The sequence below is a fragment of the Pinus tabuliformis genome, chromosome 3_2 (genome assembly GCF_031772625.1).
Source record: "Pinus tabuliformis cultivar Carrire ecotype Pingquan chromosome 3_2, CPIR1, whole genome shotgun sequence".
Taxonomy (NCBI): Eukaryota; Viridiplantae; Streptophyta; class Pinopsida; order Pinales; family Pinaceae; genus Pinus; species Pinus tabuliformis.
The window spans coordinates 709,981,738-710,001,742 of NC_142302.1; the positions used below are offsets into that span (position 1 = coordinate 709,981,738).

At 42.3% G+C, this 20,005-nt stretch overlaps 1 protein-coding gene across 1 annotated transcript in view; it reads right to left on the reverse strand.

The window, feature by feature from the left end:
- Positions 1–20,005, reverse strand: part of LOC149182621 (uncharacterized) — an 80,208-nt gene that overhangs the window by 13,384 nt on the left and 46,819 nt on the right. The window lies entirely within an intron of this gene.

Consider the following 20,005-nt stretch of genomic DNA (forward strand, 5'->3'; position numbering starts at 1 on the left):
GGAGCTTGCTTGAGTCCATACAAGGCCTTCTTCAACCTGAAAACATGAGATTTTTTTGCGTGCACCTCAAACCCTTGACGTTGCTCTATGTACAACTATTCCTCAATTACAACATTGAGGAAAGCAGTCTTTACATCCATCCGATGTAAACTCCATCCCAACGAAGCAGCAAGAGAAATAATAGATCTAATGGAGGTGTACTTGGCAACTAGAGCAAAGGTCTCATGATAGTCTCCCTCTTTCTGGGAGAACCCTCTAGCCATAAATAGTGCCTTGTATTTGTCAACACTTCCATTTATAGCATGCTTAATCTTGTATATCCACTTGGAAGTCACCACTGACTTCCCTTCAGGTCTCAGCACAATCTCCCAAACATTATTCTTCATAATGGATTGGTATCCTTCATCCATAACTTCCTTCCATACTCGTTGGCTAGCTACTTCTTCATAAGTGGAAGGTTTTGCATCAATGAGGTTAGTCATAAGAGTTGCATAACTAGAAAACATCTTAGGTTTCTTACCTTTCTGGAGCTGCATGTCCTTCGGCTTATTCCAAAGTGAACTTAAGCCATGTTGGTCTCTTCTTGATCTCAAGGTACAACAACTAGTTCGACCAATTCACAAGGACCTTCTAGCTATTTAGGATGCTCTGTAGAACTCGAACTTTCTTCCTTAGAAGCCTCATAATTTTCTCCATCATTGGAGTCCATGGAGACTTCCTTATACTTCCAATATGCAACCTTCTCATCAAAGGTGACATCCCAGCTGACCTTAATCAGTCATTGCTTGAAATGTAGATTCTATATGCCTGATTCATTGTAGCCAACAAATATTCCCTTTGTTTCTGAAGGTTCTAGCTTCTTCCTTTTGTCTTTAGGAACATGAATGTAAAGTGAAAGTGATTTTATAAAGTGAAAGTGACTTTATAAGTGGTAAAGTCAATGTTAAATTATAAAGTGAAAAGTGACTTTAGACATAAAGTACAATGTGGGTACTTTATTTAATGGGTGAGTTAAAAAACAGAAAGTGAGAATTAAATGCACATTTATTCTCATCCCTTAATCTAAATGAATCTGAGCCATTAGATCTTATGGTTGCCCAAAAGTCATTTAGAGAAACAAAAGGGGGAAAAAAAAAGAGAGACTGCATTCATTTTTCATGAGCAGATTGGAGAAAGGAGACTGAGAGTTGGAGAAAAGTTTTGAAGGCGAAATTTGTTGCAGCAAGCTGAAAGAGTGATTTCTGAGCAAAGTTGGGCATGGAAATCAAGCCATAGAAGACAACAGAAGGTGCAGTACGAACAACATTGAACGTTGTGAGCTGCACGTCGTTCGAGAGAAATTTTTGACAAAAAATTGAAAAAAAAATCCGTACAGGTCGTATCCATACAGTACATATCTTCAGCTTCAAGTGGCACGAAAATTGAGGCAAAGTGGGCATGGTTTTCAAGGAGTTTTGCGCTGAAGAGATAAGTTGTATTTTGTTGTTTTATTTTGTCTGCAAATGTATTTTTCCTGAACTTGGAAGATAAATAAATTTGAAGAGCTCTCTAACAGGTTTTCCCCAGAGAAGATTGAAGGGGTTTTGCCTGGGTCAAAGTTGACCAAAAATCTGTGTATTTTTATGTGTGTTGCTGATCTGGATATGTCCATATTTATTTTCAGCATGTGTTGACAGTCCCATGTGTTTTAATCTAAAAATTTCATTTCCATGATTCTATATGTTGAATTTATGTTTATGGGAAAGGGCATTTAACTGAATGAGAGTGATAAGGTGAAATTAAAACTGGGTTGGGATTGCAGGAAACTTTTTTTTAGTCATCAAATTTCAACATGGTATCAGAGCTACAGATTGAAAATTGCAATTTGAACAGCAGACAATAGTTTGGGACAACAAACAGTAGTTTGGACAACAAACTGAATTTTTGGACAGCAAACTGATATTTTGAGACAGCAAGGTGAAATTTCACAAAACAAAACATTTGGGACAGCAAGGCGTGCTGGAAAGTTCATTTCTCCATTTTCTTGGTTTTGTAAATTTTGGACAGCAGTCATGGCCATGTTCTTAAGGATAGAGAACACACTGGATGGGATATCCAACTATGTCGTTTGGAAGGACAAAATTCAGACAGTGTTTGAGGAGACAGCAATTTGGGACATAGTGCAACAAGTGGTTGTACCTCGTACTGCTGCAGATGAACTTGCTGAATTGACAAAAAATAATGCAAAGGAAAAAAGGATTTTGATGGACAGTTTGAAGGATCATGTGGTTCCTCAAGTGAGAGGAAACACATATGCATATCAGATGTGGACAGCTCTAACCACTCTCTATCAAAGTACCAATGAGAGTAGGAAGATGGTACTCGAACAATTGAAGAACATTAGGATGACAGAGGCTGAAAGTGTAGTTCATTATCTTTGCAGGGTCAAACAAGTAAGTGATGATTTGACTGCTATTGGTGAGGCAACTGCACCCACAGAGTTAGTCAGGATAGTTGTAGCGGGACTTCCTAAGTCTTGGGAAGTCTTTGGAGACGTTTTTACCTCTAGGGAGAATCTTCCCAATTGGGACAAATTCTAGGATGATTGTGTGCAGCATGAGATACGAAAGACTAACAATGGTGGTGTGAAGATAGTAGATGAGGAGGATGTAGCCTTGACAGCCAGGGGGAAGAACAAAGGGAAGTCCAAGAAAGGGGCCTCATCAGATGGGGCTAAGGGAAAGGAGAAGAAGAAGAAGAAAGATACAGACATATCCAAAGTCAAATGTTGGGCATGTTAGAAGATGGGACACTATGTTGCTATGTGCCCTGAGAGGAAGAACAAGGGGAAGAAGTGTACTGCAGCTTCAGCAGAGGTGGAGCAGTTTGCTTCACAGTTTGACCAGGACTTTGCATTTATTACTTCCACATTTAGTAGGAGTACATCATCCGATGTGTGGTACATAGTGTTGAATTTTCTAAGTCTATCCATTAGAAAATTATTCTGTATTCTGCTGATTTATTTCTCCTACTTGTCTAAATTCTTACAAGTTATTTAACACAGTTAAATATTGAAATAAACACAATACAGTTACAACATCTACAAATCATCAACTGAAAGAAAACAAGCACACAAGTGACACCGTTATTTTTGGACCAATGTTCCCGGAAAAACCCAATGCGGGAAAATCAATGCAACTATTCAAAGGGTTTTATTATTATGCAATCTATCTTAGTACAACTGGGTGCCTAAATCGGCTCACCCGACAGAGGAAAATACATGGCAACAATACCTCTATATCCGGAAACAAGTATTCAGAAAACCTGTCCCATGAAACCCTCTCCGGCACAACTAAAGCTCATCACTGGCCCCTCTGGCCACTACATCAACCCTAGGACCCTCTGCGTCAGCGTTGTGAGGCACTACGCAACCTCTGGGAGCCTCTGCATCACTCCCTCTGCCCTCTACGTGGATGACACAGTCTCTCTAGGCTTTGTGCTGCCTCTGTTGGGCTCTGCGTAGCCTGGACTAGCTGCTACTCTCGTTGTCTTGGCTTCTATGCTAGTCTCCCAGTATTGTCCCAGCCTCTCTACCTCGTACTCACTGCCCCTCGCTACTGATCACTGATTCAACCTTGCTTAGCAACCCTGCTCTAACAAAATGAATGACTGATCACTCTAGTGTGTTCTCCAACTGACCCTCAAGCCTCCTCTTATACTTTTCTCGTTGGTCCTTCAACGGTCGAGATTAAATCTCTAATCAACAGCTAAGATTAGATTTGGCTTGATCCTTATCCTTTGGAACATTCTAACCCAGTTTTATATTAATACCCATTAATATTTTATTTTTCCTAAGTTTAGACTTAGGAACTCCATTAAAAATATTAATTATTTTAATATCTCCCAAACCGTTAGAATCTGCCCAAACCCTTTTTGGGTCTTGGAGATCTCATGTGCTTTAGCCTCTCCACCAATTTTCATGGCTAGAGCACATCCGATGCTACCCCAAATCAACACATAGACAAGTGCACGGGAGTTCTTTTCAGAGCTTGCAGAGAGGGCACTTGATATTGAGATTATACTAGGAGATGACTGCACTGTGAGAGTTGTTGGTGTGGGGACTGACCTTTGAGAGGGAGTCTTTGCCTCCTTTGAAGGTTATGGATGTTTTGTATGTTCCAGGGATGAAGAAGAACTTGATTTCAGTGTCTGTTATGAAGGAGAAGGGGTTTGACGTCACTTTCTCAAGAGGGCAGGGATTGATGCATCCCAGGGGAGCTTCCATCACTTCGGCCAAAGTGATTGGAATCCGCTCTGGGAAACTATACAGGTTCAGTTTTCAGTCGGCAGGAGCATTAATGGGTAGCACATCTGGTAGCACTCACACTAGTACCACCAATAGTAGAGACTTGTGCGAGTTATGGCACCATAGGATGGCGCATATGCATCATGGAGCTTCGAGAGTATTGACGGAGATCACTACTGGAGTTCCTGATTTCAGTGTCGAGCATTATGAAGTCTGCAAAGGGTGTGCTTTGGGCAAGTACACCAAGTTCCCAATCCCAGCGAGCAACAACAAATCTACAGTATACTAGACATGATTCATACTGATGTTAGTGGTCGTATGTCTCATGTGTCTTTGGGTGGTTATGAGTATTATGTTATATTCATTGATGACTACTCTAGGAGGACTTGGATATATTTCCTGAAGACCAAGGATGAGGTCTTCAGTCGCTTTAAAGATTTCAAAGCTCTTGTGGAAAAGCAGACAGGTAGGAAGATTCAGGCCTTGAGGTCAAACAATGGTGGTGAGTACACTGATGGTGGGTTTTTCTGACTTCTGTGCACAGGAGGGCATTAGGAGAGAGTTCACGGTTCCTTACAACCCCCAGCAGAATGGGGTGTCTGAAAGGAAGAACAGAGCTATTGTTGGGGCTACTAGAGCGATGATTCATGATCAGGGGTTGCCTTTGTTTTTGTGGGCTGAGGCCTGCAATACTACTGTTTATCTTCAGAACAGGAGTCCTCACAGAGTATTGGGGAATATGACTCCGAAGGAGGGTTTCACTGGAGAGAAGCCTCATGTGGCACATCTTCGTATCTTTAGATGTCTCACATATTCTTATATCGCCAAGGAGCAGAGGACGAAGCTGGAACCCATGGCGGAAAAGGGTATCTTTACGGATTATAGCGAGACTTCGAAGACCTATCGGATCTTCATTTCTTCTAAATGAAGAGTGGTGATTAGGAGGGATGTGAAGTTTGAGGAGGAGAGGGCCTACCCGAGATCACGGGAGTATGATGAGAGAGAGTCACAAAATTCTCCTCAACAGGGAGGTTAGGTACAGGGAGCAGGACCTCAGGGTTCTGGATTGACTGGTACAAGAGGTACTTCAGTGTCAGTGACATCTGGGGCACCAGTGGCGAGTTCACCGAGCACTTCTTTAGGGAGTCCACTGGTATAGAGTTCACATGGCACTTTAGCTGACACAGGCATAGGTGCCAGTACAGGTTCTTCAAGGACAGGTGTTGGTACAGGCACACCAGGGTCAATTAGAAAACCTTCAGGTTCACCAGACTGGGGGGCAAAGGATGAGGTTCCCTATGGGGAAGCTTCTTCAAGGAAGAGGCCAAAGTGGCTTCAAGACACCTTGAAGAAAGTGGAGTCTACTGGTCCTCCGAGGAAGGTGAACAGGAAGAGTGTGCCACCTGAGCGGTTTTGCAATTATGTAGCCAAGGCTACCAGCATTGTTGACTCTGAGCCTACTAGCTATGAAGAGGTTGCCAGCGAGGAGGTATGGAGAGAGGCTATGGTGGAGGAGTATGCCTCTATCATTAAGAACAATGTCTGGGAAGCGGTGCCTAGGCCTGGGGGCAAGTCAATTGTGACTTCCAGGTGGCTCTACATGATTAAGCATGTTGCATATGGCAACATTGAGAATTTCAAGGCGAGGTTTGTGGCTAGAGGGTTCTCACAGATAGAGGGAGTTGACTATGATGAGACCTTCGCTCCCATAGCTCGGTACACTTCTATTCGGCCCCTTATTCCTATTGCTGCAAAAATGGGTTGGCAGATCCATCAGATGGATGTGAAGACCACATTTCTGAACAAAGTTATAGAAGAGGAGGTGTATGTTGAGCAGCCATAGGGCTTTGAGGTACTTGGGCGAGAGATCCATGTATGTCGGTTGCGGCAAGCACTCTACAAACTTAAGCAAGCTCCGAGAGCTTGGTATTCGAGGATTGATACTTACTTACAGCGGATGGGTTTCACGAAGAGTGATGCAAATCCAAACCTATACTAAATTGTTGTAGGGGATGATCTGCTCATCCTTGTGTTGTATGTTGATGACTTGTTCATTACTGGGGCAGAGACACTGATTAGTGGTTGCAAGGAGGATCTTGCTATGGAGTTCAAGATGAAGGACATTGGGCTGATGCATTACTTTTTGGGGCTTGAGGTGTGGCAGGAGGAGGGGCATATCTTTCTGGGGCAGGGGCAGTATGTTGTGGATGTGTTGAGCAAATTTCACATGGCAGATTGTAGATCCGTGTCTACACCTATGATCACCAACTGGAAGAAGCTTCATGCTTCAGATTCTAGTTTGGTGGATCCCACATTATATAGGCAGCTTATTGGGTCCTTGATGTATCTAGTCAACACTAGGCCAGATATATGCTTTGCAGTGAACACACTTAGCCAGTTCATGGTTGAGCCCAAGAAGGTGCACTAGGTAGCTGCAAAGCACATTCTTCGCTATATGCAGGGGACTGTTGATTATGGTCTGGACTATAGGCGGGGAGATGGAGTGAGGTTGGCAGGTTACACAGAATCAGATTGGGCAGGTTGTGCTTCTCACAGGAAAAGAACTTCAGGGTGTTGTTTTGGATTGGGTTCGGCAATTGTGTCGTGGTTCAATCGAAAGCAAAAGTCAGTTGCTTTGAGATCTTTTGAGGTTGAGTATATCGCTGCTAGTTAGGCTAGTTGTGAAGCCATTTGACTTCGCAAGTTGTTGTATGGCCTATTTGATCAGGAGTTGAGACCGACGGTTATTCACTGTGATAATCAGAATTGCATTAAACTCACGGAGAATCCAATGTTTCATGACAGGCCACATCAAATATCATTTTATCAGGGACTATGTTCAGAGGGGGTAGTGAAGCTAGAGTATATATCAACAGATGAGCAGGTGGTCGATGTTCTCACAAAGTCCTTGCCAAGAGGCAAGCATGTCCATTTCAGGGACAAAATGGGTGTGGTGAGAAACAATTTCCTCTGTAGGAGGGAGTGTTGAGTTTTAATGTACCTTGGACAAGTGGTTTCCCATGGGTTAGTCTCTACCTAGGGAAAAGTGTCCAAAATAATTATTTTCCTAAGTGTGACTTTATAAAGTGAAAGTGACTTTATAAGTGGTAAATTCAATGTTAAATTATAAAGTGAAAAGTGACTTTAGACAAAGTACAATGTGGGTACTTTATTTAATGGGTGAGTTAAAAAATAGAAAGTGAGAATTAAATGCACATTTATTCTCATCCCTTGATCTAAATGAATTTGAGCCATTAGATCTTAGGGTTGCCCAAAAGTCATTTAGGGAAACAAAAGGGGGAAAAGAAAAAAGAGACTGCATTCATTCTTCATGAGCAGATTGGAGAAAGGAGGCTAAGAGCTGGAGAAAAGTTTTGAAGGAAAATTTGTTGAAGCACACTGAAGGAATGATTTCTGGGCAAAGTTGGGCATGGAAATCAAGGCATGAAGACAGCAGAAGGTATAGTACGAACAACATTGAATGTTGTGAGTTTCACGTCGTTCGAGAGGAGTTTTTGACAAAAAATATTTGAAAAAAATATCCGTACGGAGTTCATACAATACAGTTGTATCCATACAATACATATTTTCAACTTCAAGTGGCACGAAAATCGAGGCAAAGTGGGCACGGTTTTCAAGGAGTTTTGCGCTGAAGAGATAAGTTGTATTTTGTTGTTTTGTTTTGTCTGCAAATGTATTTTTCATGAACTTGAAAGATAAATAAATTTGAAGAGCTCTCTAACAGATTTTCCCCGGAGAAGATTTAAGGGGTTTTGCCTAGGTCTAAGTTTATTAGAATATATCTCTAATTAGTAATGCTCAGTCTTTTAGCTGTTTCTATTTTTATTCTTTTAGCAGTTTCTTAGATGAAACTGTTTGTTCTATATTCTACATAGAAACCTGATGTTTCTATTATTGTAAATATCTTTGTATTATCATTGAGCTGTTTGCTCCAGGTTAATCAATTCATTCGATATTCTTTTACATGCATGTTTCGCACTGTTTTATGGTATCAGAGCACAGGGATTTTTTTCGAAATAATTTTTCATAGTTTGAAAAATTCAGGAGTTCATTTCGAAACTGCTCTCAGGGTTTGTAGATTTCTTGATCAGCTATCCTCTTCATTTCTTTCTAAGGTCGAGCCCTCTGTAAGCCAGGTAGCCTTCACTGAGTCTTAGCTTCGGCTTTGCTCATTGTGATAAAAGCTTACAGTCGTCAATCTCGATATAGAAAGAGATTCTGCTCCTGCATTATCTTTGTTATGAGGAATTAACTTTGTGGCGATACTCGGGATCGTGAAATTCTCTTGAAATTAAATCCGGCATTTTGAATCTGGGGGCAGCAGTAGATTTGTCGGTTGAACAGTTTATCTGTGTTGAAGTCTTGTTTATTTTTGTGGCCCGTGAATTCTCAGTCTCAGCGTTTTCAGTCAGTGAAGTATTCAACCCTAGTCTCGTACCAGCGTTTTCAAGGTGAATCGATAACCATGGGAACGTAGCATCTCAGTATTTTTTTTCTGTCACGATATCTGGAATAGCACGCATATCCGGTTAATTTCTTCGTCGGAGCGGGATTTTGTGAATACACTTCAGATATTCAATCAAGCTCTCGTATATTGATTTTTAAAACCCTCACGGCTTCCAGCATTTTGGTATCTGCGTTCTCGGCTTCGAGTGCTTCAAATCCATTGCATTCAAACCCGTGCCGCTCGGATTCGCCTTTGAATTCGAGTTCGACTCCACGGACTGTATAACAAAACCGTTCTGCACCGAAGGCACAGCCCTGGCCACCAGATCCTCCGGGTTACCTATACAGGGGTGCCTACCTGGCAGAGGCCGAACGCAGTGCAGACGTGGAACAGGGGAACCCGACTCAAGCCGGTCCACGTAGAAGAACTGTCCTAGCTGCAGCTTGTCTATCAAAATAAGATCGTTATCGTCATCCGACAGGGAGACCCCGTCAACAGAGGCACGCTCGGTCAGCAAGCCCGTTAACCTGCAAGCCCGTCAGCAGTAAATATAGCCCGTCGATCCGTCAACAGATATCATCGTCAACAGATAGCTAGCCCGTCAACAGATAGCTAGCCCGTCAACAGATAGCCCGTCAACAGAACCCGACTTGAACCCGACGTGATAAGAATCAGTCACGTGTTTGCTGAGATCCGATTTATGAAATGCATGTTTTTTTAAAAAAAAACAGAGCGAGACTATACCCGTGGTCAACACTGTCCAGTCGTATATATACATTCAGATCAGAGTGACGGCAGCGAAATTCTTCAAATCGCGTGACGGCAGTGACAAAGGTATTTTCCAGATCCACGTTTTGTGTTTAGAAAGTGGATTAAAAATTATTATGATATGATTTGAAGCGGTGGGACCAGAATAAAGTATCACAGTCATTTAAAAAAAAAAAAAAAAAGTGGAGTGATCAGATCTGAGTAAATTTTTCTGGGGCAAGTCTATTTCTTTCACAACAGCATTTATTTTTCACAACAGAATTTGTTAAGATTTGCTACAGTAAGACTTGTGAAAGAAGGGTACAGCTACAGCGGTGGAATCTGCTCTATTACTATTTTTTTAGACTGTGGAGATATATTTTTCTGGACTTCTGTATTGCCTTTGGGAAAATGGCCACGCTCACCAATCTGATGTTAGAAGGAAATCAAGCCTTTTACGCCTTTATGGCTAAAAGGTCTTCAGATCATGTTCCTTCTTCTGCATGGTACATTGATTCTGGTGCATCACGCCATTTCTCTCACAGGCGTGACTGGTTTATTGACTTCTCACCTTTCAGTGATTCCGTGGTATTTGGCGGAGGTGAAAAGTACACAGTCGCTGGCAGAGGTACAGTTCAAATTCAGTCTGGTGGGCGCACGCTCATATTTATGAATGTATACTATGTTCCTGGTATGGAAATTAATCTGCTGTCTGTCAGCCAGATTATGAGGAATTCTCCTCAGCTTGATGTTGTGTTCAGTGCACACAAGTGCTCTATTATTGACAGGGAGACTAGTCTAACAATTGCTGTTGGCCTAGAGGACCATGGTCTATATAGGCTACTTGACACCGGTGACTCTCCAGAAGTGGCTCTAGCAGCACGTGTCTCTCCCATCAGTACTCTTTGGCATCAGCGATATGGGCATCTAAATATGCAGTATCTCTCTCAGCTCTCCCGGGAGGGACTTGTGTCAGGATTACCTGACATTCAGACTCAGCAGTTGGGGGTATGCGGCGCCTGTCAAGCGGGAAAGCAACATCGGTCTTCATTCAAGAATGGAGAATCTTGGCGAGCATCTAAGGTACTCCAGTTACTTCATGCTGATATTTGTGGTCCTATGAATACAGCTTCTATCACTGCTTGCAAATATTTTTTACTTATTGTAGATGACTTCAGTAGAAAGATGTGGGTGTATTTTCTAAAAAATAAATCTGATGCACTTAGTACCTTTCAGAAGTTTAAAACCTTAGTTGAAAAAGAGTCTGGCTGTAACATCATGACTCTTAGGACCGACAATGGGGGGGAATTTTGTTCATCAGCTTTTGCCAATTTCTGTGATATTCATGGCATCAAACATCAGTTAACCGCACCCTACACTCCTCAGCAGAACAGTGTTGTCGAGCGCCGCAACCGCACGGTTGTTGAAATGGCTCGTTCCATGTTACAACACAGGAGTGTTCCAAACAGATTCTGGGCTGAAGCAGTATTTACTGCTGTTTACCTTCTTAACCGATCACCCACTCAAGCTGTTACAGGGAAGACTCCTGAAGAGGTTTGGTCTGGCCGTAAGCCTAAGATCAGTCATCTCAAAGTATTTGGCTCAGTTGCATATGTTTGGATTCCAGCTGCTAAGCGCTCTAAGTTGGATTCCAAAAGCCAGAAACTCATGATGACAGGGTACAGTGATCATCACAAGGCCTATAGGCTGATAGATATAGCCACTGGTCGTCTTAGCTTCAGTCGGGATGTAGTCTTTGATGAGGACAGAGGATTCTTTCAGCAGTGTTCTGAGGATCAGCCTCACAGTGTTCTTCTTCCGGTCGGTCCACCTGATGGGAGGGATGATGTAGCATCAGTATTTGATAATACTCTATCTGAACTTCCTCCAGAAAATAACCCTCCTCTTGCGGCCCCTATTGCTCTTGAGTCTTCTCCACCTCCTCCTGATATTGGTTCCTCTACTCCTGACATTGGTTCCTCTACTCTTCGGCCAAAATGGTGGGCTAAAACCATTGGTGATCTCCGGGATGATGAGCTCCTTGAAGGTAGAACTTCTAGACATAAGAACAGACAACAGTCTACAGTCAATTTTGCTCTTATGGCTAACATACACAGTATTGTTGAGCCTCAAACCTATTCAGAGGCTAAGGGTACATCTGAGTGGGAACAGGCTATGGAAGCCGAATTCCAAAGTCTTCAGAAGAATCATACATGGACACTTTCTGATCTTCCTGCAGAGAAAAAACCCATAGGCTGCAAATGGGTGTATAAAGTGAAATACAAAGCTGATGGAACCATAGACAAGTATAAAGCTCGTCTTGTGGCTCGAGGGTTCTCACAGAAGGAAGGCATTGACTATGAGGAGACTTTTGCTCCTACAGCCAAGATGAGTACCATAAGGCTTGTGCTTGCCCTAGCAGCTCAGTTCAATTGGAAAGTTCATCAGATGGATGTAAAGAGTGCTTTCCTAAATGGTGATCTCCAAGAAGAAGTCTACATGACGCAGCCTCCAGGATTCAAGGTTGTTGGTCAAGAACAGAAAGTGTGTCGGTTAGTTAAAGCAATCTATGGATTGAAACAAGCTCCTCGGGCTTGGTACATGAAAATTGATCAGTACCTGACAGATCAGGGTTTTCAGCGGAGTCCATCTGATGCAAACCTGTATATCAAGCATACTGGTGATGATATCTTGTTTGTAGTTGTCTATGTGGATGATCTTATCATTACTGGCAGCTCTGCACATTTGATCTATGGGATCAAACAAGATCTATGCAGAACTTTTGAGATGACAGACTTGGGACTTCTTCATTACTGTCTGGGGGTTGAAGTGTGGCAGACTGAAAATCAGATCTTTCTTTCTCAGTCCAAGTATGCCAAAAATCTTGTGGAAAGGTTCAGAATGCAGGATTGCAAACCGGCCACGACTCCTATGGAACCAGGGCTCAAACTTTCAACACAGTCATCCTCTCCTCTTGTGGATGAAACTTTATTCAGGCAATTAGTGGGCAGTCTCATCTATCTTACTGCTACCAGACCTGACATCAGTTTTGCAGTAAGCTACATTTCTCGCTTTATGTCAGCTCCTAAAGCTGATCATTGGATAGCAGCAAAGCGGGTGCTACGATATGTGCGTGGTACTTCTGATTATGGCCTCTTATATACTCGCAGCTCCAATCCTATTCTCAGTGGCTACACTGACTCTGACTGGGCCGGTTCGGTTGATGACCGTAAATCTACAGCTGGGTATGTGTTTAGTCTAGGATCTGGTGCTGTTACTTGGACTAGTAAGAAGCAACAGGCAGTGGCTCTCTCCTCAATAGAAGCAGAGTATCGGGGAGCAGTTAAGGCAGCCTGTGAGGCAGTTTGGCTTCGTCGTATGCTTGCAGATATGCATGTTTTCCAGACAGGGCCTACTTCTTTGTTTTGTGATAATCAGGGAGTGCTCAAACTTGCCAAGAATCCAGTCTTTCATGAACGAACAAAGCATGTGGAAACTCACTGCCACTACATTCGACAGCTGGTTGAAGACGGCTCAGTTCAGTTGCACTATGTTCCCACAACAGAGCAGCCCGCCGACATTTTCACCAAGCCTCTTGGTCCTGATAAATTTGTAAAATTCCGCGGGTCTATTGGTGTTGTAAATAGATTGAGCATTAAGGGAGGGTATTAGAATATATCTCTAATTAGTAATGCTCAGTCTTTTAGCTGTTTCTATTTTTATTCTTTTAGCAGTTTCTTAGATGAAACTGTTTGTTCTATATTCTACATAGAAACCTGATGTTTCTATTATTGTAAATATCTTTGTATTATCATTGAGCTGTTTGCTCCAGGTTAATCAATTCATTCGATATTCTTTTACATGCGTGTTTCGCACTGTTTTAAAGTTGACCAAAAATCTGTGTGTATTTTTATGTGTTGCTGGTCTGGTTATGTCCATATTTATTTTCAGCGTGTGTTGACAGTCCCATGTGTTTTAATCTGAAAATTTCATTTCCGGAATTCTATATGTTGAATGTATGTTTATGGGAAAGGGCATTTAACTGAATGGGGGTGATAAGGTGAAATTAAAACCGGGTTGGGATTGCAGGAAACCTTTTTTTAGTCATCAAATTTCAACAACCACTCCATTCTGTTGAGGATTATAGGGGACAATCAGCACCCTCTTAATCCCTGCTTCTTTGCAGAATGCAACAAGTTCCTTTGAGGTGTATTCTCCTCCATTGTCAAATCTCAAGATCCCAATCTTCTTACCAGTCAAGTTTTCTACTTCAGCCTTGAACTCTTGGAACTTGGTGAAAACTTCATCCTTGGTTTTCATGAGATAGGTCTACGTCATATGAGAGAAGTCATCAATGAAAGTTACATAGTATAACGAGCCTCCAAGCGATCTTACAGGCATATGACCACATACAATGGAATGAATCAAATCCAAGATTTGTTTGGATCTATTGTCACTGCTTGGAAATGGATTCTTGATATTCTTTCCAAGTGCACAACCTTTACACACACCTTCCTGCTCTATCTGCAATTCGGGCACACTTGAAACTGATTGATTCAAGGCAGGCAGAGCTCTGTAATGAATCCATAGCTCACATGGATTGATTTCATCATGTACTAAAGCTTGAGCTGGTTGGCCCATAAGCCTATATAATCTTCCTTCACAAATTTCAATAACTCTAGATTCCTAAACTACTAGTAGCTGAAACCTGAAAGCCACTCAGAACCATTGTTTGAATAATGCTAAAGTCAACAAACACATAAGGCAGATAACTTATAACGAAAACACACGTCTGTCCTAAATTACATCACTGTTATTAAGCATGAAAAGAACAGAATTAAAGCATACTTGCTAGATCACTGTTAAAAGTAGAAACAAAATCTTAGTAGATGGACTGTCAGAACCTGTTACTGCTTGATCATTAATTCTGAAATGAAATCTGCTACAGGAAAACAACAGCCAACTAATTCACTGTTCGTTGTTCAAAAACTGAATGAGTAAACCTATATCTGTGCCTTCTATTTTATAGACTGAGAAGAAGATTAGGTACAATGACACATGCAAAACAGCACCTCAACTGAAGATGATCTAGGCATGCAAGCATATGCCCTACCTATTAGACTGCATGCACCTAACTGAACTTAGACTTGAGCTAAAAATTAGAAAACTACTTAATATAACTGAAATTTGAAACTAATACATGCAACTAACACAGCAATCCTCAACTAAAGGTGATCTGAGGCATACAAGCATGTGCCCTACAAATTAGACTGCAATTGCCTAATTGAACTTAAAACTCGAGCTAAAAATTAAAAAACTACTAGATATAACTGAAAGTTGAAATTAAAACATGCAACTGCATGCACCCTCTTTCATGCAACTAAGAAACGTGCAATCTCTCTAACACAAGCAAACATGAAAATTGCTGAGAATAGATTCTTGAATATTAACAGCAATCCATACGTAAAAGACTGATTACTCCCTCATAATTAATGCAGCAAACTGCTGAAGAAGTGGGCCCTCACTCTCCAGTTGAAATGCCCAGATCTGTTCACCAGTGTGCCCGGACTTGCAGAAGAGAATTCGAGGTACAATCTAACATTTACTATCATAGTCCATCCTTATTATGTGCTTTAAAGTATGTATAGCAACAAGGGTCTCCTCTTTTGCATATAAATTGGAGTCGTTTACTTGAAATGCTATCAAGCTGTTGTAGCGGCTACAACCACCTTCCAAAATTTTGACTTAGATTGTTTTGAAGCCTCCCTACCAACCTTCACAGCAGCTTGCCTTGCTTCGTCAAGTCCTCAAGCTTCAGTGTCTTTCTTGCTCAAAGGCAACCTGTCAATCACAATTTGATCTTTTCCCTTCACAGGCTGCTCACCCGGACTTGGTCCAACTGCAGGCTGAGCAGCTTCCCCTTGAAAATTGTGCATTTCTGGAGGGAAACCAACCTTCCCTCCAGAAATTGCACAATCCTCTCTGACAGCCTGCTGGGCTCCAGGATTGTGCAATCCTGCCAGCCAACCCTCCTAGCAGGATTTGCGCAAATTTTCCCAGCAGCAGGCTGTTCAGCCTAGGATTTGCGCAAATCTGGGCAACAATCAGCTGCTCAACCCAGAAATTGTGCAAATCTCCTAAGCAGCTAGCCCAGCTCCCAGCCAAAAATGCGCATTTTTCTCCAGCAGTCAAGCAGTCTCTTGCATGTGCAGATGAGTTGACTGATTCCCTCCGACACTGCGCAAAACAGACTTGCATGCATGGGCTGTCTCTCCCAAGGCAGCATGCAAAGGCATCCCTTGTTTCAGGGATCTATGTTTAGCAGTTGGAGGTTACATGCAAGGAACAATTCAGAAACCTCCCTCCAAGTGTCGCTTCCCCTAGATTTGTGGCATGCGCGTCACAACCTCGATGTTATCAAAACTCATCAACTGGACGCTGCAAAGCTCATTCCTCACATCAACCTTGTAGCTCTGACATCCCACATCACATCTAGGAGTAGTCGGCACATTCAACTCAGTTGTTTTGGGGTAAGCTCGCTTCCCATGCCTTGTGCTGCATTTCTGTCGTTTTTTGTGTATTCGCTTGTGTGAGTGTTGTTTGCTTGATTTCTTTGAACGCATGTTGTCGTTTACATGTATTCTAGCTTGTCCTAGCTCTGTTTCAATTTTCGTTGCTATCTCACTGTTGTCGCATGCATGAAATTGTTTTGCATGGACGTTCACCCAACCGGCGAACTGCCTCACCCACATGCATGTTGATCTGTTTGCTGAATATTTCATTCATGTTTTGCATGCACTGTCAATCACTTCTGTTGTCACTTAGTGTCGCCATGCATTTACTGTCTTAGTTTCTTTCAATTGCCTGTCAGCGAGTCGGGCCAACCTTGGCCTAGACTCTGCCTTCACCAAGGCTGCATTGCACAATCTGGGGAAGGAAGGCTCACCTTCCTCTCCAAGTTTGCGCATTCCTGCCCACCACTGACCTCCAAGACTGTTTTGCACATTTCTAGAGGACAGTCTCTGCTTGGCTCAAGAAATTGCGCAAATTTTCCCTGGGCCAACAGTCCTTCCCAGCTGGAATTCCGCAATGCGCAATCCCAGCAATCAGTAGCCAGACTGGACTGTGCATTGCGCAGTTCCAGCAGTCAGTCAATCTCTCAGTAGCCCGAACTGTGCCTTGTGCAGTCTTGGTAGTCAGTCTCCTGACCTCTCGGCCGAAATTGCGCAACCTTCATGATCATTCACCCATGTATGTTGCAAGTCAGTTCTCATGTTCATTCTGGTTTTCGACTGACAAATTGCTTGCTATGAGTGTTGCCATGTCTCCAGGTATCGCAGGTGTTCATCTGCCTCTCAACAGTACAGGTACAATGGCTTCCAAGAGAGCAGAGACAAAGACACCGTTCAGAGCACGCTTAGGGATGCAGTCAATCAAGTGTCTATGAGCTTGCCTACTCATGAAGACATCAAGTTGTTCATGGACAAGGACATCAAGCAGTAGCATCACAGCGAGCAGCATCATGAACAACAGCTGAAGGCAGCATACCGAATGCAGCAAATGAAGCGAACGCAGCGAATACAAGAGGAAGGTTGTTGACAACATAGAGGCAAAGCAAAGTTGCAAGATCAAGCAAATCCACTGATAATGAAAGCAACTTTGGAGACTTAAGCTATGAAGTGATGGCGTGACATGAAGATCGTGTGAAGGCAGAAGATGGAACAAAGAAGGAGTTGCATGTGCTGAAGCAGCAACTCAAGAAGAACATGAAGCTACACAGACAATCCAATGAGTTGCAGCAGGAATAGGAACAGCAATGGGCGCAACATGCACTCACGGATGAAACTGCGCCAGTACAAGTTAAGGATCCATCCCAGCAGTTGACACAGAGCAAACATGGTGAGCAGTGTTGTTGATCGCATGCAAAGGATCTAGCAACATGCATGTTGTTGAGCGCACGCATGCAATCCAACCCATTCAACACACTCACCAAGGCGAAGACAAGAAGCAAGTCCAACTGGGGCTGAACATGCACTTCAGCAAGTTGATGCGCATGACCACCAGCACACACTTGAAGATCAACACGGACACTATGCATCAATGTGTTGTCGGTTCAACCGTACCCAAGAAGATTGTGCTCATGTTAGCAGACGAGTTGGATGAAGGGGCCGAATCAATGCACCGGTTGCAACGGAGGCAAGAGTTCACTTCAACAAGATGTCACCATGAGGTGCATGCACACCATCACGGACGACCAAGCTTGGCATCAGCTCACCAGCTTCACCATCACAAGCATGTCAAAGAGTTGGTCTCACCACAGTGGATCGAGTGTCAGTGATGTCTTGCAAGGCTTGCTCAAGCCATGTTGTCTCACATGAGTACATGTGAATTGTAATGTTGAGTCATGTCAAGTGTAAGTCAAGTGTCAATAATTGGATGTAATAGTCATAGAGTAGGTGAAGAGTCATGAGGGCAGTTGAATTGTCACAAAAGGGAATGTCAAGGGTCACCCCACCCTTTGCTATAAATAGTCCCTCATAACTCATTGTATAGGCTTTTGGTCAGCCAAGCTTCTCCTAAGACTATCTTGAAGCAGGTTTGGATAGTATTGTAGCGCGCCTTGACTTCTCCACTACACAGAGCTAGTACATCTCTTTGGAGGAGCAGGCGGATGTGGTTGTAACGTTCCACTGTTGGGGCTAGCAGGTTTACATGGTGTATTGTATGATTGTGACTTACACTTCTTTAATAATAAGAGCCAACACATTTTCATGCATATGTTGTTATTGTAGTTGGACTGTTCCGGTTGCCTTAATGATATATGTTGTTTAACTTACGTACTTGTATATGAATTGATTTGTATGCAATTATATGAATCTTGTTGTTAATGTGTTGCATATGTTGTTAATGTTGTCATCGTCTGTGTCGACTACTCTGCCGGACATCAAACAGACCTTTCTCATGAACCTTGCTATATCAACTGTCACACTCGTCTCAGACTGATCCGTGAGTGTTGTTCGTGTTATCTTACCTTGTTGTTGTGACTGCTGCATCCAAGTGGACTGCTCCGCCGGAAGTTGTGCATGTCCTTTGTGTGGTGTGTTCCTAGCCGAGTTGGGATTGATCCCTTTCAACATGGAACTCACCTTCACCTTCCTCTCCCTTTGAAGTGTTGGAACCTCTCGTACACATTCCTTGACTCTCTGCATCATTCACACCCTTGCTATTGACAGAGTTATCTTACTTGCCTCTGTGCAACATCACGGTCAAGGCATTACCTTACGACCCACTATTGGGACTCCCACACCAAACGATATGAGGTCTAATTGGGACTTCTTACCGGGGAGATCCCCTTGACATGTTGGCGCGTCCAGCACCGTCAACACAAGCATATGTATGGGTTAAGTTAAATGTCCACCTAGAAGGGTTACACTTCAAGTTGAATCTCCACCTAGAAGGGTTACACCTCATAAGCTTCGTTGTCTTATGATTGTTACCCTCCTTAATGGAACGCAATTAAATCATGGGATCTCTGTTCCAAATAAAAATGGATGCTTCAAGATGAACCAAATGAAAAACAATGGGGTAGATGTGATGAGACTTCGGATAGCAAATATGCATATTGAGTCTGGACCCTATTAAGTTATACCCAACAGCTTTACCTGTCTTAGGCCATTAGTAATAACAAACCCAGCCCTAACCCTCCCTAGATTACAAGACTAAAAACAATAGTAATATTGCTATTCAGGTCTTGTAGGGTGAATGATGCAATAATCATTAAACCCAAGTTCTTGGAAACATGCACTTATATGTCCAACCCTAAAATTGCAACACAAAATTTCATTGACCACAAATGCTCATCAGAATTGGTTCAAGACATTTTGTCAAAAGCAAGATGCTGAACTTGGGTGAAAATATTGCTAAAAATTCTATTATCAATTCATGTTACATGTAAACCCAGGTACCAAGATTCTTGTATCAAGAACATATCACCATCTCTTCTGAAAGAAGCTCTTGTTCTTGATGATTTTTGCTATTCTGTAACATAAATCTTGGACTTTTCCTGCAAAAAGTAAAAAGAAAAATCCAAGTACTAGAAGTTCAATTTATACAAAAATAGCATTGGCCAACAACAATATTAAAACATATATATGTAGTGGAATTCATATACAATAAAATGTGGATTGAGTATCTTTGCATAAATAGCAAGCATCATATAAGGCTACAGTGAAACAAGAATATGAGGTCAGAAGCTACAAGGTTCTCTTAGGGTAAAATTGTGTGAAATCTAGTTGTGCATATTTCTTTCCCATAATCATTATGCCAAAGTTTCTTCAAAGAAAAATACGGTGAACAGCTGATAGCAAGAACTTTTACTCTAATTGATTTTGTAGTAGAATTAATGGGGTTGCTAAAAAAACTTCATATTTTGTCGGAAAAGGAAGGGATAGAAGATAATGATTATAAATATTTGTCAAAGAATAGCTGTGGATCCTAATGGTCCT